Here is a 27,044-nt window from a genome sequence, read left to right as displayed (position 1 = left end):
GGGGGGGCGTCGTGTGGAACATAAACACTGGTATAGACCAATCGGCCAAATAGCCTTCTTCTGTCCTGTGAACAATGTTCAATTTGAATGAAGCTGCACTGAATCTGGAAATGCCACACCCTTGTTCACTGAAGTGCAGGTGGTTACATTTTTCTATATCAGGTTATATCAAAAGATTCAGCAGGTCTGGCAGCATCGGCGGAGAAGAAAAGAGTTGACGTTTCGAGTCCTCATGACCCTTCGACAGAACTTGCGTTCGAGTCCAAGAAAGAGTTGAAATATAAGCTGGTTTAAGGTGTGTGTGTGGGGGGCGGAGAGATAGAGAGACAAAGAGGAGGAGGGGGGGGCGGTGGGGGGGTGTGATTGTAGGGACAAACAAGCAGTGATAGAAGCAGATCATCAAAAGATGTCAACGACAATAGTACAATAGGACACATAGGTGTTAAAATTAAAGTTGGTGATATTATCAAACGAATGTGCTAATTAAGAATGGATGGTAGGGCACTCAAGGTATAGCTCTAGTGGGTTTTTTTTTTATATAATGGAAATAGGTGGGAAAAGGAAAATCTTTATAATTTATTGGAAAAAAAAGGGGAAGGGGGAAACAGAAAGGGGGTGGGGATGGGGGAGGGAGCTTACGACCTAAAGTTGTTGAATTCAATATTCAGTCCAGAAGGCTGTAAAGTCCCTAGTCGGAAGATGAGGTGTTGTTCCTCCAGTTTGCGTTGGGCTTCACTGGAACAATGCAGCAAGCCAAGGACTGACATGTGGGCAAGAGAGCAGGGTGGAGTGTTGAACTGGCAAGCAACAGGGAGGTTTGGGTCATTCTTGCGGACAGACCGCAGGTGTTCTGCAAAGCGGTCGCCCAGTTTACGTTTGGTCTCTCCAATGTAGAGGAGACCACATTGGGAGCAACGGATGCAGTAGACTAAGTTGGGGGAAATGCAAGTGAAATGCTGCTTCACTTGAAAGGAGTGTTTGGGTCCTTGGACAGTGAGGAGAGAGGAAGTGAAGGGGCAGGTATTGCATTTTTTGCGTGGACATGGGGTGGTGCCATAGGAGGGGGTTGAGGAGTAGGGGGTGATGGAGGAGTGGACCAGGGTGTCCCGGAGGGAGCGATCCCTATGGAATGCCGATAAGGGGGGTGAAGGGAAGATGTGTTTGGTGGTGGCATTGGTGAAGGCTTGCTGCATTGTTCCAGTGAAGCCCAACGCAAACTGGAGGAACAACACCTCATCTTCCGACTAGGGACTTTACAGCCTTCTGGACTGAATATTGAATTCAACAACTTTAGGTCATAAGCTCCCTCCCCCATCCCCACCCCCTTTCTGTTTCCCCCTTCCCCTTTTTTTTCCAATAAATTATAAAGATTTTCCTTTTCCCACCTATTTCCATTATATAAAAAAAAACCCACTAGAGCTATACCTTGAGTGCCCTACCATCCATTCTTAATTAGCACATTCGTTTAGATAATATCACCAACTTTAATTTTAACACCTATGTGTTCTATTGTACTATTGTCGTTGACATCTTTTGATGATCTGCTTCTATCACTGCTTGTTTGTCCCTACAATCACACCCCCCCACCGCCCCCCACCTCCACCTCTTTGTCTCTCTATCTCTCCGCCCCCCACACACACACCTTAAACCAGCTTATATTTCAACTCTTTCTTGGACTCGAACGCAAGTTCTGTCGAAGGGTCATGAGGACTCGAAACGTCAACTCTTTTCTTCTCCGCCGATGCTGCCAGACCTGCTGAGTTTTTCCAGGTAATTCTGTTTTTGTTTTGGATTTCCAGCATCCGCAGTTTTTTTGTTTTTATTTTTTTGTTTTTATATCAAAAGAGCTTAGATTCTTAGCTTCCCCACACAGCAGTTTCCATTCTCATTCATATACCATCAAGCCTGGCACTTCTCAAACCCAGAAGAGTGGAAGCTTTGTATGTGGGGACCCTTTTCACTGGGTCACAAGAGTAAGACAGGTGAGAGGCAGAGTACATGCTTTCTCAAAGGGAAAAAAGCAAGAAAATAGTTCGGTACTTCACTATCACAGGCCACTATCAAAATCCAGATCATACTGCAGCCTAAATGTCAGCCCTGGGCCTGGGTAGCACTCTTCCCTGATGGGGAAAGTTGTGGGCTCAAGTCCCACGCCCGAGACTTGAGCACATAATCCAGGCTGACACTCCAGTGCAGGACTCAGGGTGTCCTGCAATGCCGCAGGTGCGGTCTTTCAAATGACACATTAAACCATCAGTCCCCTCAGGTAGATGTAAAAAATCTCAGCCAGAATTTACCAGCATCCGCACGGTGGGTTTCCCCCTGGAGAGGCCAGTGAGCCATTGAAATCTCCATTCACATCGGCAGGACTGAAAGATCCCACTGACATGAGGGGCTGAAAGATTCCGGCCCTCATGGCATTATTCGAAGAGCAAGGTTGTTCTTACCATTGTCCTCACCATTATTAATCCCACAACAAATATCAATAGCAGAGATTATCTGGTCATTATTGCAATGTAATCAGTGGGATCTTCCTGCAAATTTGCTGCCATGGTTCTTTACATTACAACAGTGACTACACTTCAGACTTTGGAACATCCTTGGGTTGTGAAAGGTGCTATATGAATGCAAGTCTTTTTTTATTAATCATTCATGGAATGTGGGCATCACTGGCTAGGCCAGCATTTATTGCCCATTCTTAATTACCCTTGAGAAGGTGGTGGTGAGCCGCCTTCTTGAACAGCTGAAGTCCATGTGGTGTAGGTACACCCACAGTGCTGTTGGGGAGTTCCACGATTTTGACCCAGCGACAGTGAAGGAATGCCAATGTATTTCCAAGTCAAGATGGTGAGCAGCTTGGTGGGGAACTTACAGGTGATGGTGTTCCTATGTGCCTGCTGCCCTTGATTTTCTAGATGATAGTGGTCATGGGTTTGGAAGGTGCTGTCTAAGGAGCCTTGGTGTTGCCACTCTGCGACAATGGTGAAGGCGGTGAAAGTTTGTGGATGGGGTGCCAATCAAGCAGCTGCTTTATCTTGAATGGTGTCAAACTTCTTGAGTGTTGATGGAGCTGCACTCATCCAGGCAAGCGGAGAGCATTCCATCACACTCCTGACTTGTTCTTTGTAGATGGACAACAGGTTTTGGGGAGTCAGGAGCTGAGTTACTCACCACAGGATTTCTAGCCTCTGACCTCTTATAGCCACTGTATTTATATGGCTAGTCCAGTTCAGTTTCTGGTCAATGGTAACCCACAGGATGTTAACAGTGAGGGATTCAGCAATGGTAATGCCATTGAATATCAAGGGGTGATGGTTAGATTCTCTCTCATTTCATTAGATATGGTCATTGCCTGGCACTTGTGTGGTGCAAATGTTACTTGCCATCTGTCTGCCTAAGCCTGGATATTGTCCAGGACTTGCTGCATTTGGACATGGACTGCTTCATTTCTGAGGAGTCGCGAATGGTGCTGAACATTGTGCAATCATCGGCCAACACCCCCTCTTCTGACCTTATGATGGAAGGAAAGTCAATGATGAAGCAGTTGAAAATGAATGAGCCTAGGATACTACCCTGTGGAACTCCTGCAGTGATGTCCTGAACTGTGATGATTGACCTCCAACAACCACAACCATCTTCCTTTGTGCTAGGTATGACTCCAACCAGAGGAGAGTTTCCCCCTCCCTGATTTCCATTGACTCCAGTTTTGCTAGGGCTCCTTGATGACACAGTCGGTCAAATGCTGCCTTGATGTCAAGGCCAGACACTCTCACCTCACCTCAGGAGTTCAGCTCTTATGTCCATGTTTGAACCAAGGCTGTAATGAGGTCTTGAGCCAAGTAGCCCTGGCGGAACCCAAATTGAGTGTCGGTGAGCAGGTTATTGCTAAACAAGTGCCACTTGTTAGCACTGCTGTTGTCCCCTTTCGTTACTTTACTGATGTTTGAGAATAGACTGATGGGACGGTAATTAGCTGGGTTAGATTTGTTCTGCTTTTTGTGTATATAACATACTTGGGCAATTTTCCACATTGCCGGATAGACTACAGTGTTGTAGCTGTGCTGGAACAGCTTGGCTAGCAGCACAGCTAGCTCTAGAGCATAAGTCTTCAGCACTATTGCCGGAATATTGTCTGAGCCCATAGCCTTTGCAGTACCAGTTCCTTCAACTGCTTCTTGATATCACGTGGAGTGATATTGGCTGAAGACTGACATCTGTGATGCTGGGGACCTCTGGAGGAGGTAGAGATGGATCATCCATTTAGCTTCAGCCTGATCTTTTACACTCATGTGCCAGGCTACCCCATCATTAAGAATGAGGATATTTTTGTAGCCACCTCCTCCAGTGAGTTGTTTAATCGTCCACCTCCATTCACGAAGGGATGTGGCAGAATTGCAGAGTTTAGATCTGATCAATTGGTTGTGGAATCCCTTAGCTCTGTCTATTGCTTGCTGCTTACGTTGTTTGACATGCAAGTAGTTCTGTGTTGTAGCTTCACCAGGCTGATACCTCATTTTTAGGTATGCCCTGGCATGCCCTCCTGCACTCTTCATTGAAAGAGGATTGATCCCCTAGCTTGGTGGTCATGATGGAGGTCGGGGTATATCGGGCCATGAGGTTACAGATTGTGATTGAGTACAATTTTGCTGCTACTGATGGCTCACAGCACCTCATGGTTGCTCAGTCTTGAGTTGCTAGATCTGTTCGAAATCTATAACAAAAACAGAAAGTGCTGGAAAAACTCAGCAGGTCTAGCAGCATCTGTAGAGAGAGAAACAGAGTTAACGCTTCAAGTCCGTATGACCCTTCTTTTATCATACTGTTCAAAATCTATCCCATTTAGCATGGTGGTAGTGTTACACAATACGATGGAATAGATTAGTACATTAGAATTACAATGCAACTGTAAGTTGAAGTTTTATAGATGATTTAAACTTCAAATTGCTTTGTTTTTAATCCAAATTTTTAAACATCATTGCTCTCCTAGGGTCATTTTTGTTGAGCCATTTAGTTACCTAAAGGCATATTGTGTGCTGGGTGCTAGATTAATTATTGGCTGGGAGAACCCGGGCAGTGACTGATCGAGTCAATTTCTCCACCATCCTTAACTAAGGAAAGTAAGGTCCTAGAGAGGGGGCAAAACCAGTTGGAGGTGCGGAACTCTCTCAGATCCAACTATGCCGGGATTTATGAACTAAACATAAAAGCCAAGTTTTCTTCCTATCCACTTAGAAATAACCAGGTCTCCACTCCACCTGAGGCACCAGTAGAAGCACAAGAACAGGCAGAAGCAACTCACCAGTACATTTTCCTTCCTCTTCACAAGACACGGGTCAAACCTTAGTGACTGACCTCTGTCTTTCCCAACACCGTGTCATGCACTCTCCGTTATGCCCCTCCCTTCCAAAGGCACTGCCAAGAATCCAGAACTTGCTGTATTGCCCTCCCTCTTGCCACCCATTCCCCTCCGACAGAAAAAGCAAAGTAAGGAGCTTAAAAAATATCACTATACCAAAATTCCTGTCTGTTACTTTATCATTGACAATGGGATTGAATAAATTCACGTTACTGCCAGTTCTAAACTAGCCTGGGCATTTCAGTCATCTGTATCCCTTTCTGCAACAAGTCACTCTTGACAATGTCTATTCAGTGCTTCCTTTGCTTTTCATCCCATTTATGTCTGTCTGCAAGTCTAGGAAAGATATTCTAGCTGTCCCCCCCGCCGTACAAACCTAAAACCATCACAGCAGGTTCTCTTCAGAATTTTTGTACAACTCGTTCTCATTTTTATCATGCTTGCTTCTTTGCAACACGGATACTCCCAGTATCCCTCCCAACCAATTCATCTCCGCTGTAGTAGTTTTTAAGAGTGGACTGGCATTTGTGAATGGGTGAAGGATTCAAGATTTTAACGGGGAAAAGGAGCACCAAAAACACAATGCTATGTAACCAATCATGGGGGCGCTCGGAAAATCTCCCTATTTCCCATATTGTCTGTTTGCCCCCGATTGTTAGGAAAAATGAAAAGCTGGAGCTAGTTATCAAATTCTAGACTACATTTTGACTCTTGGTAGAACGACTCCTGATAAGATCACTTGCTTGAGGAAATTTATTTATAGGCAATCTGCTTATAAGTTTTGCCACAACTGGCTACTTCTAACAGCCTCAGACATACAACTACATCTCGTCAGTCCTCAGGGCCAATCGTGTACACATGGGAGTTAATGTCATGATTTTTTCCACAGGCTGTTTTAGTAACAAATTAGTCCCGTCCACAGAAACTAGGCAAACATTTGGATAAGACATGAAGAAAGGCTGGTGTAGTCTGCTCAAAGACGCATCTTTTTTTTCTCTCTCTTTCGGTTGCTAAGGATACAGCATAACAGGATAAACTAACCCCTGCCATACAGGAGGAGTGCTTAACTTAACATAAGACTTATTTGATTTGCTGCTTTCCAATACCCTGGATGCTGGCTGGATCTCAGTTGTTGCACAGCAGGTGGCGTTCAGTTTGGTCTAGAAATCTTCAGTTACACCCGATCTCTGCACAGATCTCAGGGGCTCAGATTAATACACAGGCTGGTGCTTCGGAAAGGAGATAAAGGAAACAGCTCCATCAGTTTCATTGTCGATCTTTCCTGGGGAGAATAACTACAATTTGGAGGCTGAAGCAACAGGTACTATTGCAAAAGCTGGGCTGCTCTGCAATCGGGACTTAGTGCAGTACCCCATTTCTGCAATGATTTCACTTACTGATGTTGATGGAATGTGTGCTAAGATACAATAGACAACACTATTAGTAGTGTTTTGTACTGCACTTATTGTTCATCTTTTAGCATTGTACTTTGGATAAATGTGCACCAGCTAATGTTAATCGAGGTCAAAACGTTGATTGAGCTTTGCTCAGGAATTTGTAGATCTTTTGCCTTACTCCATCGCCTCATTTCCACGCACCCCCTCCCCCCCACCAACCCCGCACCCCAGTTTGTAGCGTAGGATATTTTTTTCAGTTACCGAAAGCGCAGTGCTCATGTTTTCTAATCCTTCCACATCCTTGGATGGATTACACAGACATTAAATTAGAGGTGGTGCAGCGAAGAACCTGAATGCCACCCATAAAGGGTTCTTTTCCTTTTTATTAATCAAGGGGTAGGTAGCATTACCAAGTGTTTTGGTCATTACAAATGAAAGGTAAATTACAAAATAAAAGAACGCATTTGCAAACAGGCAGCATACAAGGCCAGACCCAGCCTAAGCCCCTCGCTCAACACCAAACAAACGCATGGCATGACCGTGTCTCTCAATTATTCAAAGCCCATATCCAACAATACTACAGCCAAAAAACTTACTCTAATTTTGGGGCTACTGGACATGAAAGGTTAATCTAAGACATTAAGCAATTGCTTTCACTTGGGCTACATTAACTGTTGAGTGTGCTGAGGGGAATTTCAATACCAAAATATAACTTAACTATTTTCAAAATAACATTGGCATTACTATAACACTCATACTGCTGCTCAGTTACATGCATAGGGTTCAGCACCGTTTTGAGGCCTGCTTCTTCCTGATTTCGACCGGGTCTACTGGGCAGATGCCACATCAACATTGGAGCATTTTTGCACATGGAGGATGGTTGGGGTTGGCGGGGTGTGTGTGTGTGTGTGTGTGTGTGTGTGTGTGTGTGTGTGTGTGTGTGTGGTGGTGGTGGTGGTGGTGGTGGTGGGGTGCTGTAAGAAAGGGGGAATCCTAAAGGGGAGTCAATTTGAGTTGTCCCCAACATCTGCCAGTGACAAGCGATAGGAAGAAAGAACTTGTATTTCTATCACACCTTTCACAACCTCAGGACATACCAAAGCACTTTGAAGTCTAGTCTCTGTAACGTAGGAAGCATTGACAATGGCTAAGAACAGACCACACATCCATCTTCACAGCTGAGCAAGTGTCAGGCTGGAAGAGTTAAGGAAACTAAATGGATGAAACTGTCGGTGTGCATTTAAGGTATGTCTGAGGACTTCAGTATTATTGGATATACTGCCTATTTAAGGGTTGCTAACCCTCCAGGATTATCTTGGACTCCCGAGGAATTAATGAACCTCCAGGACACTACTACAGACAATCTGGGAGATAATCAAAGCAACGTATTAAAAAGATTGTGTTTGTTTCATTTTCTTTGAATGCTGTTGTTTATTAGTTATGAAAATATAGGAAATGGGAAGTAAAAGACTTTGGCAAACAGTCATAAAGCAAGTCAGTCGTGTAACTAACAATCTATTTGCTTTTCAGTTGGTGTGGACAGGTGTTGCTTTACATGGATTGGCATGTTGGGAAACCAATGGCAGGATCAGGGCGGTGTTTATAGTCAGTGTTGAAGGAAATACTGCACAATTTGTGCACCACAAACTCCCACAAACAGCAATGTGATAATGGCCAGTGAATCTGTTTTTGTTGAGGGATAAATATTAGGTGAAACACCTGGGATAACTCCGCTGCTCTTTTCAAAATGATCCCATGGACTCTTTTACAATCACTTGAGAGCACACGAGACCTCAGTTTAACGTTTCATCTGAAAAATGGCTCCTCCAACACTGAAGTATTTCCTCAGTAGTGCACTAAAGAGTCAGTCTAGATTTTTGCATTCAGGTCTGGGAGTAGGACTTGAATCCATAACCTTCTATTATATGAACACTCATTTGAAAATAACGAGATTATTTTTGTGTTACCAGGCTGTAACTACTGGGGCACCACAAGGATCAGAGCTCCAGCTGCAGCTATTTACAATCTCTATCAATCATTTAGTTGAAGGAGCTGAGTATAATGCATCCAAGTTTGCTGATGCTACAAAGTTAACTGGGAAAGCCAGTGTGAGGAGGGTGTAAAAAATATAGGAACATAGGAAACAGGAGGACAAGGCCCTTCGGCCCCTCAAGCCTGATCTGCCAATAAATGAGATCATGGCTGAGCTTCTGCCTCAACATCATTTTCCCACACTATCCTCATATCCCTTGATGTATTGACTATCTAAAAATCTAAAGGATCTCTGCCTTGAATATACGCAATAACTGAGCCTCCACAGCTCTGGGGTAGAGAATTCCAAAGATTCACCACCCTCTGAGTGATGAAATTTCTCTTCATCTCAGTCCTAAATGGCCTGCCTCTTATTCTGAGACTGTGTCCCCTGGTTCTAGATCCCCCACAGCCAGGGGGAAGAATTTTGCATGTTTCAGTGAGATCACCTCTCATCGTTCTAAACTCTAGGAAATATAGGTCCAGTCTCCTCAATCACTTCACATATGACAACCTCACCATCCCAGGAATCAGTCTGGTGAACCTTCATTGCACTCCCTTAATAGCAGTATTATACTTCCTTGGGCAAGACCACCACGACTGTATGCAATAACAGGCTGCAAAGGAATGTAGACAGGTTAAGTGAGTGGGTAAGAACATGGCAGGTGGTATTTAATGGGGAGAAGTGTGAAGTCAACCACTTTAAGCAGATTTTTTTTTTTAAATGGTGAGGGATGGGAAATGCTGGTCTTCAGTGGGACCTGGGTGTCCTTGTATATGAATCATGAAAGTCAACACGCAGATACAAGCAAGCAATTAGAAAAGCAAATGTTATGTTAGTCTTTATTCCAAAGGCATTTTAGTATAAGAGTGAAGGCAGCTTAATGCAATTGTATAGGGCCTTGATGAGACCACACCTGGGGTACTGTTTTCATTGACTCTCCTAAGAAAGCATATACTTGCCTTAGAGGGAGTGCAACAAAGCTTAATTAGATTAGTTCCTGAGATGAGGGGATTGTCCTGTGAGAACAGACTGAGTAGAATTGGCCTATATTCCCTAGAATTTAGAAGAATGAGAGATGATCTCACTGAAACATATAACATTCTTAAGAGACTTGTTAAAGCCTCTGGGAGGATGTTGCCCAGGCTAGGAGTCAAGAACTAGGGATCAGACATGTAGGGGTCTGAGATGAAGAGAAATTTCTTCACTCAAAGTGGGTTGTGAATCTTTGGAATTCTCTACCTCAGAGTTCCAGATACTCAGTCGTTGAGTATATTGAAAAAAACACCTTGATTTTTGGATACTAAGGGAATGCGGGAATAGTGCAGAAAGGTAGACTTGAGATAGAAGATTAACCATGATAGTCTTGAATGGCGCAGCTGGCTCAAAGGGCTGAACATGTACCCAAGCTCCTACTACTTATGTTCCTATGAAAATGTGACCAATGTAACATCATACTCAGGTTCTGTGTTAGTAATGATGCCGAAGACCATCAGTGCTCACCATAATTGCTGCACTAAAACTGACAGCAACTTCTGGAGTCCGCAACTGTGCAATTAAATGCAGAAATCCATAAGTTGCTGTTATTGAATCTATGCTTCCCTTAGAGTGCGCTGTTGATGTCCCCCTGTCCGCAGTCAAGTATAAATCACTGAACTGATGAAAAATTGCCCTTTTATGCCATTAGCTTTGCAGTAAAATCCTTTTAAAATGTTACACCTTGCTAAATGAGGTGTAACCTGGCTTTTAACGGTGTGCTCCTCCAGGTGCCATGACCTAAGAGGGCATTGGCGACCACTGACTTCCATTGGATTAGTCCATGATGATACCTGGCAAAGTACTGCAGTGGTTTGCCATTGCCTTCTACAGTATGGCTGACCAGGAAACTCTCCCACTCTTGCCACCTGCCATCAGGAGGATTGGAAGGATTTACAGGCTGTTATCAACCTGTTTGGCCATGTTATGGAATGCACCTTCTTTGGCCATCAAATCCTGAAGTGGAATTCAAACACGGAGCTTCTAGCCCAGCGGTAGGGCTGCTACCCATTGCGCCACAAGACCTCCCTTTTGTAATAGTGTAGTAAGTTCATAATTACTTCTGAACAGCCTCACTGGCCCTGAAAATCATAAGTAAATAATAAAAATCACATTTTCAATTTTTTTAAAAGTTTTTCAGGATCACGGTAGAAGCTGAAATGTCATGTGTACATCCCAATCATTTATTTCACTCTCTATAAAATTTTAATTTAAAAAAGTGAAAAAAACTCAGTTCATTTTACTTCCTGGATTGCTGCTTGTGAGGATATGTCATTGTGATTGGCTGCTTGCTCTCACTGATGAAACCAGTCACTGCATGCCTAGAAATCCCCTTGGCTTGGTGGCAGATTCAAACTTACATCAAGAAAGGGGAAATCTATACCTTCAATCTATAGCCTCATCAGAAACTCAGTGAACTATTGTCTAAATTAGATGAAAAAAATAATGTGACAAACAAATATCAATACAGGGTTGCAAACAACCTCAAGAATTGTCCTGGAGCCCCCAGAAATTAAAATTAATATCAGGGTACTGCTACAAGGAAAAATCCAGTAGGAAAATCATTAGGACAATTAAAATGTTTTTCTTGCACACCTTTATTTATTAGTTATAGAAATATTGGAGATTGGAAAAAGAGTTTGTTTGACTGGACAAGGAAATTGGAGGGTGGAAGCATGTGATGAAATCTCCAGCAATAAGTCCAACCATAGTTGGCAACCAGTAAGCACCTATGACAAAAATGTTCAAACAGATTTTGACAATTTTTGGTAAATAGGGTTGCCTTTTATCTACCAGCATCACAAAGCACAATTAATAACAAAATGTAACAGAAACATTCATTATTCTGGAAATTTATTCAGGACAGTATTACAACACCAAAAAGACGGTAATTTTCTGGTTATAGGATAGGCTTGTGACTGAACTACAGACTATATTTAGGTATATTACAAATATATCTATTGTATCAGATTGCCTCCAAACTTCCTGTGCACAAAACTAGATTAGGAGGCATAATCACTCAGAGACAAATGAGACGACTTAAGGTATTGAGTCAAAATGTCCCAGAAGAATTTATTCACAGCACCGAATAGTTTCCTAGTGAAAACCTGATTGTGATTCTGCAAACACCGTGACAACATCTTTCAATAAAAAAAATTAACATAAATTGACATTTCTGTTTTTTCCCCTGCTGTAGGGGTACCTCAAATTAAGAAAGCTTCTATTTCTAGCTTGTATTTCTAACATCCAGCATCTGAATTGTAAATCGAATATCGATTTTTGTAGACACTGCATTGCCAATGCCATTGCGTTTACGGGTAGATTATTGGTTAAACAAACCTAACAGATGAAATCCATTCGAGTGCTCAATAAATTGCCTTCCTATTTATGCACAAACGTATTGGCGAGGAGGCTACACACTTAAGCAATTTATTTCAATTCAATCTCATTTGCTTCTAGATTTCTCAGGACAAATTGTGATGATTCAGTGCGGAGGTTTGTCAGTGAATTGATCCATGCTTGTGATGACATTGCACCAGCATTTAAAATACTGTGGAGGCTTGATGGCTTCACAAATAGCGACAAAAGCTGCAATGATTCAATTTCTACCTGAGGCCCCTTGCTGTCACAACGGGAGACCATTCACATAAAAAAAAGCACTAATGTTTGTGATGTTCAACAATTGTTTGAGTTCACGGTTATTGAGAAAGGAACTCTGCAGCCAGTTGCTAGGATGCTAGGAAATAGGAACAATGGCAAAACATTCAAAACTGATGGGCAGGTAAAGACCAGCTGGTATATCAGGCTTGTCCCACACTATGACAGCTGGAGCATCACGACACCACCCCCCCCAACCACAACCCCTCCCTCTCGTCTCCAGACTTCCCACATAATTACAGGCAAAAAGGAGAAAAAAATCCGAGGCCAAAAAGGAAAAAAAAAACTCTGGTACTCTGACCACCCCCATCACCACCCCCCACCCACCCCTCCCTCAGGCAATTAAAAGCAATCCAGGAAATCACATGTACTAAGCGATACCTATAAAATAACTGGGAACCTGAACAATAGCAAAAAGCTGCAGATGCTGGAAATCCCAAATAAAAGCAGAAAATGCTGGAATAAAGCATCTTGGCCAATCCAGCAGCATTTGTGGAAAGAGAAAGAAAATTAAAGTTTCAACTTGATGGCTTTTCATCAGAACTTTGAGGTCACCAACCGGAAACCTCATCTATTTCCCTCCCCACAGGTGCTGGTTGACCTGCTGAGCGAACATACAAAATTAGGAGCAAGAGTAGGCCATATGGCTCCTCGAGTCTGCTCTGCCATTCAATAAAATCATGGCTGATCTGACCATGGCCTGAACTCCACATTCCTGTCTATCCACTGCATTCCCTCTGGGCAGGATTAAAGATGGGGCAGCATCTAGTATCTCTTGGTAAGTCAGCTTTCTCTGTAGTCTTCAGACATGCTCACCGACCTCTGAATTCTTGTTAAAACATAGGGGAGTGGGAGGAAGGGAAGCGGGGGTCTCCTGATCAATCAGCATCCCATGGTGTGCTACTGCCCCATACAAACAGCCTCTGCATCTCACGTAGGATATTTTGGCCTGGAAGGGAGTGCAATGCAGATTCAGAGGAACATAAGAAGGGTAGATGACCATTCAGCCCCTGAAACCCGTTCTACCATTCAATGAGATCACGACTGATCTGCGATCTAACTCCACACACTCACCTTTGTCCACATCTTTTAATCTTTGGTTAACCAAAATCTATCAATCAATCCCAGACTTTAAATTAACAAATGTTCCGGCATCAGTTTCTTTTTTTTTACAGTAGACAGTTTCAAACTTCCACCGCCCTTTGAGTCTAATCTAACTCCTGCAAGGTCTAGCTCTAATTTTTAGACTATGCTCCTCAGTCCTAGGCTGCATCCAATCAGCAGAAACAGTTTCCCTCTATCGACTCTATCAGTTCCACTTAATATCTTGAAAACTCCAATCAAATTACTCCTTAACCAACTGAATTTCAGGGAATATATCCCTAGTTTGTATAATATCTTGTAATTTAATGTTTAGAGGCCAGGTATCATTCTGGACTCCCTCCAAGGCCAATATATTCTTCCTAAGGTGTGATGCCGAAACTGCTCACATACTTCAGATGTGGTCTAACCAGGGCTTTGTATAGCTGAAGTATGACTCCTATTTCTTATGTTCTTGTATTCTAGACATGAAGGCCAGCATTCCATTAGCCTTTTTAATTATTTTCTGTATCTATTCATGATTTTAATGAATTTTAATTGATTTTAATGATCATGTACCTGGACCCCAAGTCTCTTTGAGCAGCCACTGTGGGTAAATGAAGTTAAGATACAGATCAGCCAAGATCTAATTGGATAGTGTAAGAGGCTTGAGGTGCTGAATGACCTACTCCTGCTCCTGTATTCCAGGAATAGTCCCCAGTGCAATTCCAATAAATTAGCCAATCTCAGTCTTGGTGGGCATGATTCACTTCAGAAACTCTGGACTATTGTAAGCGGTGAGTGCGAGTTGGTGGGGCTCTCTATTTTGGTTTATATGTGAACGATGGCCCATTGGGTGAAGTTCCAGAGTTAGACTGGTTCCTACAGGACTGTTTCCCAGTACAATTTAGCACCTCCAAGACAGAAGGAGAGAAAAAGATTAGCCTGCAAAGCCGAAATGGCTCAGGGCCACACTAGGCAACATATTTCCAGCTAAATGATCAGAAGACAATTTGAATTTATACAGACCCTTTAATGTTGTAAAAGGCTGCATTCACCGAGCATGACTGAAGATTCTTTGAAGGGCCAATATTAGACAAAATATGACACCGATAACACAAGGAGACATAAGGAGAGGTGGAGTATAATGTGGGCAAATGTGAAATTGTCCATTTTGGCAAGAAGAATAAAAAAAAGAAGCATAATTGGTGAGAAACTGCAGAGCTGAGGTTCAGAGGGATCTAGGTGTCCTAGTGCATGAAAAGCAAAAGGCTAGTATGCAGGTACAGTAAATAATCAGGAAAGCTAAAAGAATGTAATCATTTATTGCGAGGGGAAGGTTATGCTTCAGTTGTACAGGACAATGGTGAGACCACATCTGGAATACCGTGTAAAGTATTAGTTTCCTTATTTAAAGAAGGATGTAAATGCATTAGAAGTAGTTCAGAGGTTTACTAAATTAATAAAAGGAATGGGCAGGTTATCTTATGAGGAAAGATTGGACAGGCTTGTAAGTTTAGAAGAGGAAGAGGCAACTTGATTGAAACATACAAGACCCTGAGGGGTTTTGACAGAGTCAATGTGGAGAGGATGTTTCCTCTTGTGGGAGAATCTAGAACTTGGGGTCACTGTTTAAAATTTAGGGGTTGCCCATTTAAGGCAGAAATGACAAAAGAAATGTTTTTCCTCAGGGAGTGGTGAGTCTTTGGGACTCCCTTCCTCAAAAGGCAGTGGAAGCAGAATCTTTGAATGTTTTCAAGCCAGAGGTAGATAGATTCTTGATAAGCAGGAGGGTAAAAGGTTACCAGGGGTAGGTGGGAGATTACAGTCAGATCAGCCATGATCTGATTGAATGGCAGAGCAGGCTAGAGGGCCGAGTGGCCTACTCCTGCTGCTAGTTCACATTTTCATACGTATAAAACTTTTGTCAAACAGGTAGATTTTCATCTTAAAGGAGAAGAGAGAGGCGGGGAGGATTCGGGAAGAAATTCCAGAGCTCCTACCATCTCCAAACATCTCAAGGCACTTCACAGGAGCAATCATCAAACAAATTTTGACATGGAGTCACAGGAGGTGATGTTAGGACAGGTGGCCAAAAGCTTGGTCAAGAGATAGATTTTAAGGAGCATCTTAAAAGAAGGGGAGAGAGGTAGAGAGGAGAAGAGAGAATTCCAGAGATTAGGGCCTTGGCAGCTGAAGGCACAGCTATCAAAGGTGGAGTGATTAAAATCAGAGATTCTCCAGGGGTCAGAATTAGAGCAGCGCAGATATCTCAGAGGGTTATAGGTTGGAGGAGGTTATAGAGACAGGGACAGGCGAGACAAGGATAAGAATTTTAAAATTGAGGCGTTGCTTAACCAGCAGTCAACATAGGCTAGTGAGCACAGGATGAGAGGTGAATTGAACTTGGTGCAACTACGGACTCCGGCAGCAGTTTTGTACTTTGCAATCTGTTTCATCTACATGGAAAATTATAATAAATTGTTTAGATGAGGCCAGCCAAATGACACTATGGTACTGGAATTCGACACATTTATTTAATCGGAATCCTTCATAAATGGTATAAACATCCGTCTGAAATGCTGCTGAAACCTTGTAACCAAATCGTCAACAAGAAGCCAGAACAAAATACTTTGTAAAAAAAAATACACCATGTCACACAAACATAATGTAGGTTGTACTATAAAATGCCTAGCTTTATATTCCTGATTTTGTTTCTGTGTCCGAATGCACGTTCAGCCAATAACGTTCCTCATCCAGTATATAACTGGAAACAATGGCCCATTGTTGAATGTTTTAAAATTCCTAAATACGATATCAGTAACAGCCATTCACTTCTTAACGCAGTACTTAACGAGCAGAGATATTTGTACTTACATTTATATATTTATAACAGCTTACATTTATATAACACCTTTGATACAGTAAAATATACCAAGGCCCTTCACAGGAGCACTATCAGACAAGATCTGACACCAAGGCACACAAGGAGGTAATAGGATCGGTGACCAAAAGCTGTGTTAAATATGGTTTCAGGAGCATCTTAAAAGGGAGTGGGAGATGGGGTAGCAAGGAAATTACAGAACTTAGGGTCGAGGCAACTGAGGGCATGGCCACCAATGATGGAAAGTTTAAAATTGGGGTTGCGCGGGTGGTCAGAATTGGGGGAGAACAGAGATCTCAGGATAGTTGTACGGCTGGAGGAGGGTACAGAGATTGCTTGGGGTGAGGCCGTGGAGGTATATGAACACAGGGATGAGAATTTTAAATTCGAGGTTTTGTCAGCCTGGAAGCCAATGTGGGTCAGTGAGCACAGGGTGAACAGGACTTTTTGAGAGTTGCATTCTCCCTTTCACAAATTGGATCTTGAGCTTTGTTTATGAATACAAACTACCTTGTCTGGGCCACTGATCATGCCAATGATGCTTTCACCCTCACCCCACAAGCGTGACAAGGTACCTTGGTCAAAATCTCAAAAGGGGCATTTTCCAGAACTGTAATTTTTATGGTTTAGGGAGGGAGTTCGAGGCTAGGGGTAAAGTGGCTGAAATAACAGAAATAAAAACAAAAAACTGCGGATGCTGGAAATCCAAAACAAAAACAGAATTACCTGGAAAAACTCAGCAGGTCTGGCAGCATCGGCGGAGAAGAAAAGAGTTGATGTTTCGATTCCTCATGACCTGTCGAAGGGTCATGAGGACTGGAAACATCAACTCTTTTCTTCTTCGCCGATGCTGCCAGACCTGCTGAGTTTTTCCAGGTAATTCTGTTTTTGTTTTGAAATAACATAGGTAGGTTCTTCCCAATAATATCACTGTTCCTCTGAAAGGGAAGCAAAACAAACTGGCAGATTCCCACTGGCATATGATATTCAATATGTCTCCAACTTATTTTCCCCTGCACCATACCACCTCCTCCACAACCCCACAATCAAAAACAAGGTGTTAGAAGAATGAGTTGCATTTATACAGCACTCTTCATCATCTCAAGATGCCTCAAAGCACTTGATAGCCAATGAAGGACTTTTGAAGAGTAGTCACTATTGTAATGTAGGAAACATAGCAGGTAAATTGCTCACAGCAAGGTCCCACAATCAGCAACGTGATAATGACCACATCATCTGTTTAAGCTGAAGTGAAACTTCAGTGGATTCTGAAAAAGGTAAATGATAAGACACATTAGCTACGTTTTAAAGTTGCTTCAGTACTCTGAGGCACTAACTTTAGGGAACCCAGTAACAATTTATGCTTATATTGTACCTTTAAATAAAAGGGATAATCTGCAGCTCATTTGCAAATTAGAATTATTCTCTAGGAACAATTGAGGTGGGATCCCTAGAGATCCCATTCACAACAGAAGCCACTAAAGGCTCAAGAAAAGCAAAGAAATAATAAAATGAACAAAAGTTGTATTTTAAAAAGCACCTTGCACATCGCAAAGCACCTCACATACAAATGAATTACTTTTGAGGTGTAATCACTGTCACTTTGTAAATATAGCACAACTCTATACTTTTTAATTTCATAAGTTTTCATGCTAGTTCCAGAAAAGTAAATAGCAACTGTGTGGGAAAAGGTCTCATTAAACACCTATGCTTATATGTTTGGCATTTATCCTGCTACTTAACGTGTAACACACAATACACAGAAGCACAACCGAAGAAGTCATATTGGAGTTAAAACATTAACTCTGATTCGCTCTCCACAGATGCTGCCAGACCTGCTGAGGTTTTTCAACATTTCTTGTTTTTATTTCAGATCTCCAGCATTCGCAGTATTTAGCTTTTATTACACAGGAGCACACCTTTGCATTGATTTGTAGATAGTTAAGATTTGAAAGGGCATATAAATCTTTCAATCCACACCATCAATTCCAGGCTGCTGATTGGGTATGCTTAATGTGATTAACAATTATCTAGCCTTATTAAATAAACAAGGTTCCTTTCTTTAATTAAACACTTACATTTTTATAAAAACTTGCTGTGTTACACAGTCTGCACTTCTCCAATTATACCAAAGTAGTACTTAAGGAAATAAAACATCCCACAACATTCAGACCATCTTATCTATAATCTTATATGAAATATGTTTCCAATCCAACTTCCAGCAATTAAAATTTGTGCGTGTGCACACAGCAACAGATGTGATACTGGGGCAGTGGCACCATTGCTGATATGCATTGACTCAGTAATTCTCGGCCAGAGTGACAGTAAGGAGGCTGCAGTTGACTCCAGCGGCCCTGGGCTGCAGGGTGGGAGAAGCCGAGAGGACACTTAAATAAACAAGAAGTCTCTTTCCGAAACAGTTGTCACTGCGGAGAATCAAAATTTGAGAAAAGTATAGCAAATGTGAGTAGAGCACCACCTGTCCTTTTAACTTTTGTGACCCAGTATCAAAATTGACTTAAATTGATGGGATGAATGTGTTCTTCTACTTAATACAAAATGAAAAGAGTTGGGAAAGAACTCAAACTAGCGTCTTGTGGACTGGAGCCCACAGTACAAATGTCCTTTGACAGCAAGATGGTACTCTCAAGACGACTAGACTGAGATACATTATTGATGCAACATCAAATCATTTAATTAGGCCTGGTCTAGGAGTACGCCATACTGATTGGGTACTCAAAGTGTAAAAAGAAAAATGTTTTATTTCTCCAGTACTGACATGCTTCAATTTGATATAAGCATTAGAATCACCAGAGACTATAAGTGTTTAAAAAAATCATTACAATACATGTTGGACTGGGATTACAAACAGGAAAGGAAGGCACCATAACAATTTGTTAAAAATAGCAATTTGATGATTTTCAGACCAAGCACACATTGATTTGATGTACTGTATGACAGTTTACGCAGCAGTAAGTGTTTGATAAAAATCAGGTTTACAGAGGACCAGAATAGCTCCCCAGTAACTATATACACAGGGAGGGAGTTCCAGGATCTTCCCAAACAGCACTGTGGGTATAACTACACCAAATAGACTGCAGCGGTTCAAGGCAGCGGCTCACCACCACCATCGCAAGGGCAATTAGGGGTGGGCGAAAAATGCTGGCCTAGCCAGCGATGCACAAATCCCATGAGTGAATTTAAAAATTCCAGGTCTGATTCTGACCCTTAAACTCAGCCAGGACAATGGCGCTACTATTGGCCAGAGTGCTCCAGAAAGAAAGAGCTTGTATTTACTTATGGCCTCAGAAGACCCCAAAGCACTTTACAGCCAATAAAGTACTTTTATAATTTAGGAAGCATGCCAGTCAATTTATACACAGCAAGCTCTCACAAACAGCAACACGATAATGACCAGGTTATGTGTTTTTTAGTTTTTGGTGATGTTGGTCAGGGGATAAATATTGTCCAGGATACTTGGGAGAACTCCCCTGCCCTCCTTCATGTAGTACCATGAGATCTTTTATGCTCACTCAAGAAGGCTGATGGTGCCTCAGCTTAACATCCCATCTGAAAGAGGCACCTCCGAGACAGTGCAGTTTTCTCATCAATACTGCACTGGTACGACAGCCTAGATTACATGCTGAAGTCTCTGAAAGGCTTAAATCCACAGCCTCTAATTCAGAGCTGTCCACTGAGTCATGGCTGACACCTATGGTTGAAGAGGAGAGGGGATTAAAAGGAAATGGCCAAGACTCCTGCTTCTGATTGACAGTTGCATCCTGTTGTAAATCATAACGCAATCTTGTGTCTCTATCATCTGAAGTGATTGGGATCTGCCAACCAAGCGTATCAAACCAAAACATCAGCTAGAAATACATAGTTATCGTTACCATTTCATTTTCTAATCATCAGAGTATCTTGATTCAAATGTGGAACTTGGAAAGAAGTTTGATAACAGTGGACAGTGATATGATATTGCTCCCCGCCCCAACACCTGTCCCATTTTAAAAGCACTCCCATTTTCCTGGCCAATATTTATCTCTCAGCCAACAAAAAACAGATTATCTGGTCACTGACGTTTGTGGAGCTTGCTGTGTGCAAATTGACAGCTGTATTTCCTACATTACAACAGTAACTACATTTGGAAAGTACTTAATTGACTATAAAGAGTTTTGTACTGTCATGAAAAGCACTATAAAAGTGCAAGTCTTTCTTTTTACTTAATTTGAATTTAGTATTGTAAAGTAGGTAGCAGTCTTCTGATATGAAAGAGATTACTACTTTATGGATAAAGCAGATGAAAAATGTATCGCAATGTCGCACTTTTAAGCCCATCTACAATTACCATCATACTGTAAAGCTTGACATTTTAACACTAGGTAATTTTCATGCAGTATATTAACCTTCCTCCCCTAACTTGCCCTCATTGACCAGAATTTGGCCACTGCATCTGCCAGCAAAACTATGGCTATTAAGATCCATATAACTTTCTTACCTCTTGCTGTGTAAAGGTGATTCTCCTGAATTTGCCTTTGGATTTATTGGTGACTATTCTATATTTAAGATGCGCAGTTGCCAGATCTCACAAAAGTGGAAGCATTTTCCTGGTTTCCTGGAACCATAATAGCTTCCGCACACAGGCCTCAGGTTACAGATTAGAGTCTGATTTTAGGTTTTTATTCATTCATGGGATGTGGGCTTCATTGATTGGGCCAACATTTATTACCTATCCCTAGTTGCCCTCGAGAAGGTGATGGTGAGCTGTCTTCTTGAACCACTGCAGTCCATGTGCTGTAGGTACACCCAGAGTGCTGTTAGGGAGGAAGTTCCAGGATTTTGACCCAGCAACAGTGAAGAAGCGGCAATATATTTCCAAGTCAGGATGGTGAGTGACTTGGGGGGGAAGTTCTAGGTGGTGATATTCCCCTCTAGCTACTGCTCTTGTCCTTTTAGATGCTAGTGGCCGTGGGTTTGGAAGATGCTGTCTAAGAAGTGTTGGTGAATTCCTGCAGTGTATCTTGTAGATGGTACACGCTGCTTCTACTATGTATCGGTGCTGAAAGGAGTAAATGTTTGTGGATGTGGTGCCAATCCAGTGGGCTGCTTTGTCCTGGATAGTGTCAAGCTTCTCGAGTGCTGTGGGAGCTGCACTCATCCAGGAAAGTGGGGAGTATTCCATCACACTCCTGACTTGTGCCTTGTAGATGATGGACAGGCTTTGGGGAGTCAGGACTTGAGTTACTCATCGCAGGATTCCTAGCCTCTGGGCCTGCTCTTGTAGCCACAGTATTTATTTGGCTAGTCCAGTTCAGTTTCTGGTCAATGGTAACCCTCCCCAGGATGTTGAACGTGAGGGATTCAGTGATGGTAATGCCACTGAACATCAAGGGGCAATGGTTGAATTCTCTCTTGTTGGAGATGGTCATTGCCTGACGCTTGTGTGGCACAAATGTTACTTGCCACTTGTCAGCTCAAGGCTGGATATTGTCCAGATTTGCTGCACTTGGACATGGACTACTTCAGTATCTAAGGAGTCATGAATGGTGCTGAATATTGTCATCAGTGAACATCCCCACTTCTGACCTTGCTTCTGAAAGCCAAAAGTCCACTTCCTTCTCTGTGGTGGCATCAAAAGAGATGGCACACTTCAAATAGGTAAGTTGTTGGATGGCATTCAGCTCAGTTCCTTCAATAACAATGCTTGGTGGTCTATAATCTTCTTGGGCTCCAAGCTGATACAGGACTTCAGTTTTCTTTAAACTAATTTTTAGCCTGAAGAGTTGTACCATCTCAGAAAAACATGTTGTTATATGTTGCAGGTCTGATTGCAGACAGTATTCTAGGCTTTATTAATAGGAACATAGGAGTACAAGAGCAGGGAGGTTATGATGAACTTATATAAAATACTGGTTAGACCTCAGCTGGAGTATTGTGTACAGTTCTGGGCACCACACTATAGAAAGGATGTGAACGCATTGGAATGAATGCAGAAAAGGTTTACGGGGATGGTTCCAAGGATGAGAAACTTCAGCTATGAGGATAGATTGGAGAAGTTAGGACTGTTTTCCTTGGAAAGAAGGCGGCTGAGAGGAGACTTGATAGAAGTTTTCAAAACAATGAGGGGCCTGGACAGATTAGATAGGGAGAAACTGTTCCTGCTCTTAAACAGAAGTTTTAAAATGCCTTGCAAAAGAAGCAAAATGTGAGGAGAGAAAAATCTTTTCACACAACAATGGTTAGGGTTTGGAATGCACTGCCTGGGGGTGTGGTGGAGGCAGTTTCAATTGAGGCATTCAAGAAAGCATTGGATGATTATCTAAATAGAAACAATGTGCAGGGTTACAGGGAAAAGGCAGAGTATTGGTACTAAGTTAAAATGCTCAGAGAGCCGGTGCAGACATGATGGACCAAATGGCCACCTTCTACACCGTAGTGATTCAGTGATTCATTAGTGAGCCTATCAGCAGCAAATGTGGGACAGAAAAAAATCTGTGATTGGAGGAGCAGTGAGCAGCAGCAACGGAGAGTTCAGGGCCCAGGGCAATAGATTGCCGGGACCCACAGAGCGGGGAGCAGTGTGCCGGGATCCAGGGATCAGGGCAGCAGAGTGTGGGGACCCCAGTGGGGAGAGATGGACTGTGTGTCCTGTGAGTAAGACACTGCAGTGCTTCTGGTCCAAGGCAGGTGGGGGAAGAGGCTGACTGGTGTTTGTGGGGGCAGGGGTACGCATGGGAGTGGGAGCATGTATAAATAACAATTTATTGTTATGACATTGCTTTATTTTTACGCAGCAATTGTTTATTTTCTTAACACATCAACTTTTTATAAAAATTCAGTTTAAAGTTGTGTCAAACCTCTTTCCAAAATTTGCTCATTGGCCTCTTGTGGGAGAAAAAGTTGAAAATGTGGTCCTCCCCCAAAAGCAAAAGGGTTGGACAAGCCTGGTGTACAGTACTGGACTCCTTATTTAAAGAAGGAAGTTAATGCGTTAGAAGCAGTGCAGAGAAGGTTTACTAGACTATGAGGAAAGGATGGACAGGCTAGGCTTGTATCCATTGGAGTTTAGAAGAGTAAGAAGCGACTTGATTGAAATTCTTAAGGCCCTGGGGCGTCTCGACAGGGTGATTGCGGAGAGGATGTTTCCTCTTGTGGGAGAACCTGGAACTACAGGTCACTTTTTAAAAATAAGGGGTCAGTCATTTAAGACAGAGGTGAGGAGAGTTTCTTTTCTCTGAGGGTCAGGAGTCTTTGGAACTCTTTCCCTCAAAAGGCAGTGGAAGCAGAGTCTTTCAATATTATTAAGGCCAAGCTAGATAGATTCTTGATAAGCAAGGGGGTGAAAGGTTATCAGAGGTAGGCGGGAATGTGGAGTTGAAGTTACAATCAGATCAGCTATGATCTTATTAAATGGTGGAGCATGTTCAAGGGGCCAAGTGGCCTATCCTGCTCCTAATACGTATGTATGTTCATACAGCAGTCAGTTTCCTCCTGAGTTGGGTTTTCATTTAGTTCTTTTTTGACTGGCTGTTGTTGGATGCAGTTGATGGCAGTATCATGCACTGTGCACTTGGTGCTGAAGGGTGTTTCAAGGTGCTCCAACTAGCAATCCAGGACCGACTCCTTGTCGATGTGTAGTGTCTTGCCATTGGTGCCACTCAGTGGGTTTTGAATTTGATATGATGGTCCATTGACAGCTTTTAGTGTTTCATAGAAGCTTATGTCACCAGTATCAGCGTACAGTTGAGTTATTCCCACATGTGATTCACCAGTCATTTTGGATATTCCTTAGTTTGTGTTGAAGGGTGCTGCATGCTTGACAATAGGCTGCTTTTTTCCTCTTGGCTAGCTAACTGGGCCGGCTGAGCCTGATGAGCTTATCTTTTTATTGCTAGCCAATTTTAATTTCCTTGTAATTTTCATCAAACCAATCCCTGTTCTTGGTGCTGGGTCCAATGACCTCATTGGAAGTACTCAGTGTTGTACAACTGTACCTACCAATAACTTGGCAGGGCAGCAGGGCATATACAAAATGATAAGTCCTCCAGCAAATGCAGTGTGTGGAGAATAATAACAATACAAAGTGTTTGTAAAAATCAATCCCAGTTGCTTACAGCAATGATTGGCGGGCGAGTAAAGGGAATATGACCCAATTATCTCAATTCTGATCAGGACTCGTGATGTCATCTGGTAATAATATGCAGGTGAAAATGTGACCCGAGCCTCATAAAGTCACTTTTATTTTATACAGACTAGGATTCATTTGCTGAGCTCAACAAAGACTTTTGTCAGTGATGTAAACAACCATTTTCTTCTTCTCATTGTCCAAAGAAAGTCATCTATTTACCTCGTGCATTTTTGGTCATTTTCTTTTCCTTTAACTCCTGCTTTCATGATGGCTTATCCCCCTGGCCAGAGTGCAAGTCAACAGGTGTGAATCACTCCTCTAACTCACTACTCGCTTCAGTAGAGCAAAGGGTTAAGATCTGATGGGGTCTTCAAAATTAGGAAGAGCTTTGATAGGATAAATCAAACAATTTTCATCAGTGATTAAACAACTGGAGTGCATCGAGTTAAGATCACCAAAAGGAACAAAGTGAGAGGTCAGAAGAATTTTTCTATGCTTGGGATTAAACTAGAAACCATGTTGGTGGCAGGATCCACAATAGATTTAAAAAGAGAAGTGGATAAATATGAAAAATTTGAAAGTGCAGTGGAATGGAGCTAAGGGAACAGCTCTTAAAACTTAGTCAAATATAAATTGAATATCATCTTGATCGTGGAGTGATACAGCACAAATGGAGGTCATTTGACCTTTTGTAGCTGTGCTGGCTCTTGGAAATCGATATTCAATTAGTTCATTGCTCTGTTCTTATAGTCTTGTATTTTTTTTACCTTTTTTTTCAGGTTGCATAGCAAATCAGTGATTGTCTGGATTCATGAAAACACAAAAACGCAATGGCCTTTGGGTCAGGTGTCAGAAGCCCCTTTGGTTGATTTTTGTAGCTGTTCTGGTTTCCTTCATCAGTCGGTTACATCACAGTGACTGTACTTCAAAAATAAATCATTGTTTGGAAAGCACTTTGGGTACTGAAAAAGTGACAAAGAAAATTCTTAAAAACATACCATTGTGAAAAGCAGTAATTTTTCACCTTTTCAACACAACAACCTGACCTATATAGCATCCTTAATATAGTTAACTGACCCAAGGTGCTTCATGGGAGCCTTAGTCGATTTTAAAAACTCTTGAGTCAAAGACAGGAGACGTTAAGTCAGGTGACCAAAAGCTTGGGCATAGATACAGGTTTAACAGAGTGTTCTAGAGGTCAATAGAGTGGTAGGAGACTACAGAAGGAGTTCCAGAGTTTGAGGCTTAGATAACTGAAAGTGTGGCTACCAGTGGTGGTGCTGTAAGGTGGGAATGCATAAAAGGCCAGATTTGGAGAAACACAGAGATCTCAGGAGGTTTATAGGGCTAGAAGAGATTGTAGGGGTAGGGAGGGGTCCAATGCAACAGTTATAAAATCATGACTGTATTACTTTCAAAAATGCAAGAGTATTTCACGTAATGGAATTGAATGTCTAAACACCCACTTGGTGACTCTTCATAAAGTTGGTAAATTAACGCTCCTGCACCAAAAATAACTAAAGATTTAAAAATGTGCGATAAAACAATAACTTTGGCAGGAAAGCTGAGAAAAACATCATTTAATGGCAGTCAGAAATAAAAATCTTTTAAATAAACCCCTTAAGCTCACCAGTGTAAGTTGAACTTTTTGCTAATTATAACTCACGGATACATTTTAAAAATGAGACTTCTCCAAAATAATTTCTCAAAAGAAACAATTTTGTAGAACTTGCAGCTTTCAGTTAGATTGGCACAAGGGCAGCCAACAACTAAACAGTAATTTTTTTCATAAAAAGTTGTGAATAACTTAAGAGTGATATTACGATCAATCTGTGCAATCCTGAGGAAATCCCTCCTGCCCTCAGAACTGTTGTCAAATTCTCCAGTTGATGCAGGCCATATGAAATCCTGCAGCAACTCCTCTATGGCCCTCATGTCACTTTTACAAGTGATGCAAAATTACGATGCGCATGTACAATAACTTTGGTTAAAAAAAAGACAATCCCACATACTCTGCACTTTTACTTCCTATTCGAGTTAGTGTTAAACATTCCACTGCCTATGACAGGAAGCTCAGATGTGTTAAGATATGATTTGTCTTCTTTAAGTTAAAACCTGCAGCACATCATCAGTTACATTGTCAAAACTTTGTGCTATATTGATAGCGCTGTATCAAGAATAACAAGTTACTGTGGAAATTTACCAGAAATTACACTGTTATGGAAAATTCACAATTCTATCATGCGATGTCTGAAAGAAAAAACTGCTCCTTCTAATGGAATAGAACAGATGGAAAATCGTGGAGAAAACTTTTCACAATGTAAAACACTAAAATAATGCAATGCAGCATGACATGATGACAGAAAGCTAATGATATTCTTTCCCTTCACACTAACAGCACTCAGCACGTGCAGCAGTGTCGCAAGTGTACCCAGGATAGTAATTAGCTTAAAACTCCGAATTTCAAAAAGCTA

General features: G+C 42.0%; 1 protein-coding gene across 1 annotated transcript in view; it reads right to left on the bottom strand.

Moving 5' to 3' along the window:
- LOC121287954 (uncharacterized protein C7orf50) overlaps positions 1-27,044 on the bottom strand; it is a 345,582-nt gene that overhangs the window by 249,084 nt on the left and 69,454 nt on the right. The window lies entirely within an intron of this gene.

Source organism: Carcharodon carcharias, chromosome 15, assembly GCF_017639515.1.
Source record: "Carcharodon carcharias isolate sCarCar2 chromosome 15, sCarCar2.pri, whole genome shotgun sequence".
NCBI lineage: Eukaryota > Metazoa > Chordata > Chondrichthyes > Lamniformes > Lamnidae > Carcharodon > Carcharodon carcharias.
The sequence above is the reverse complement of the archived record's forward strand: the minus strand, read 5'-3'. Positions and strand labels throughout refer to the sequence as shown.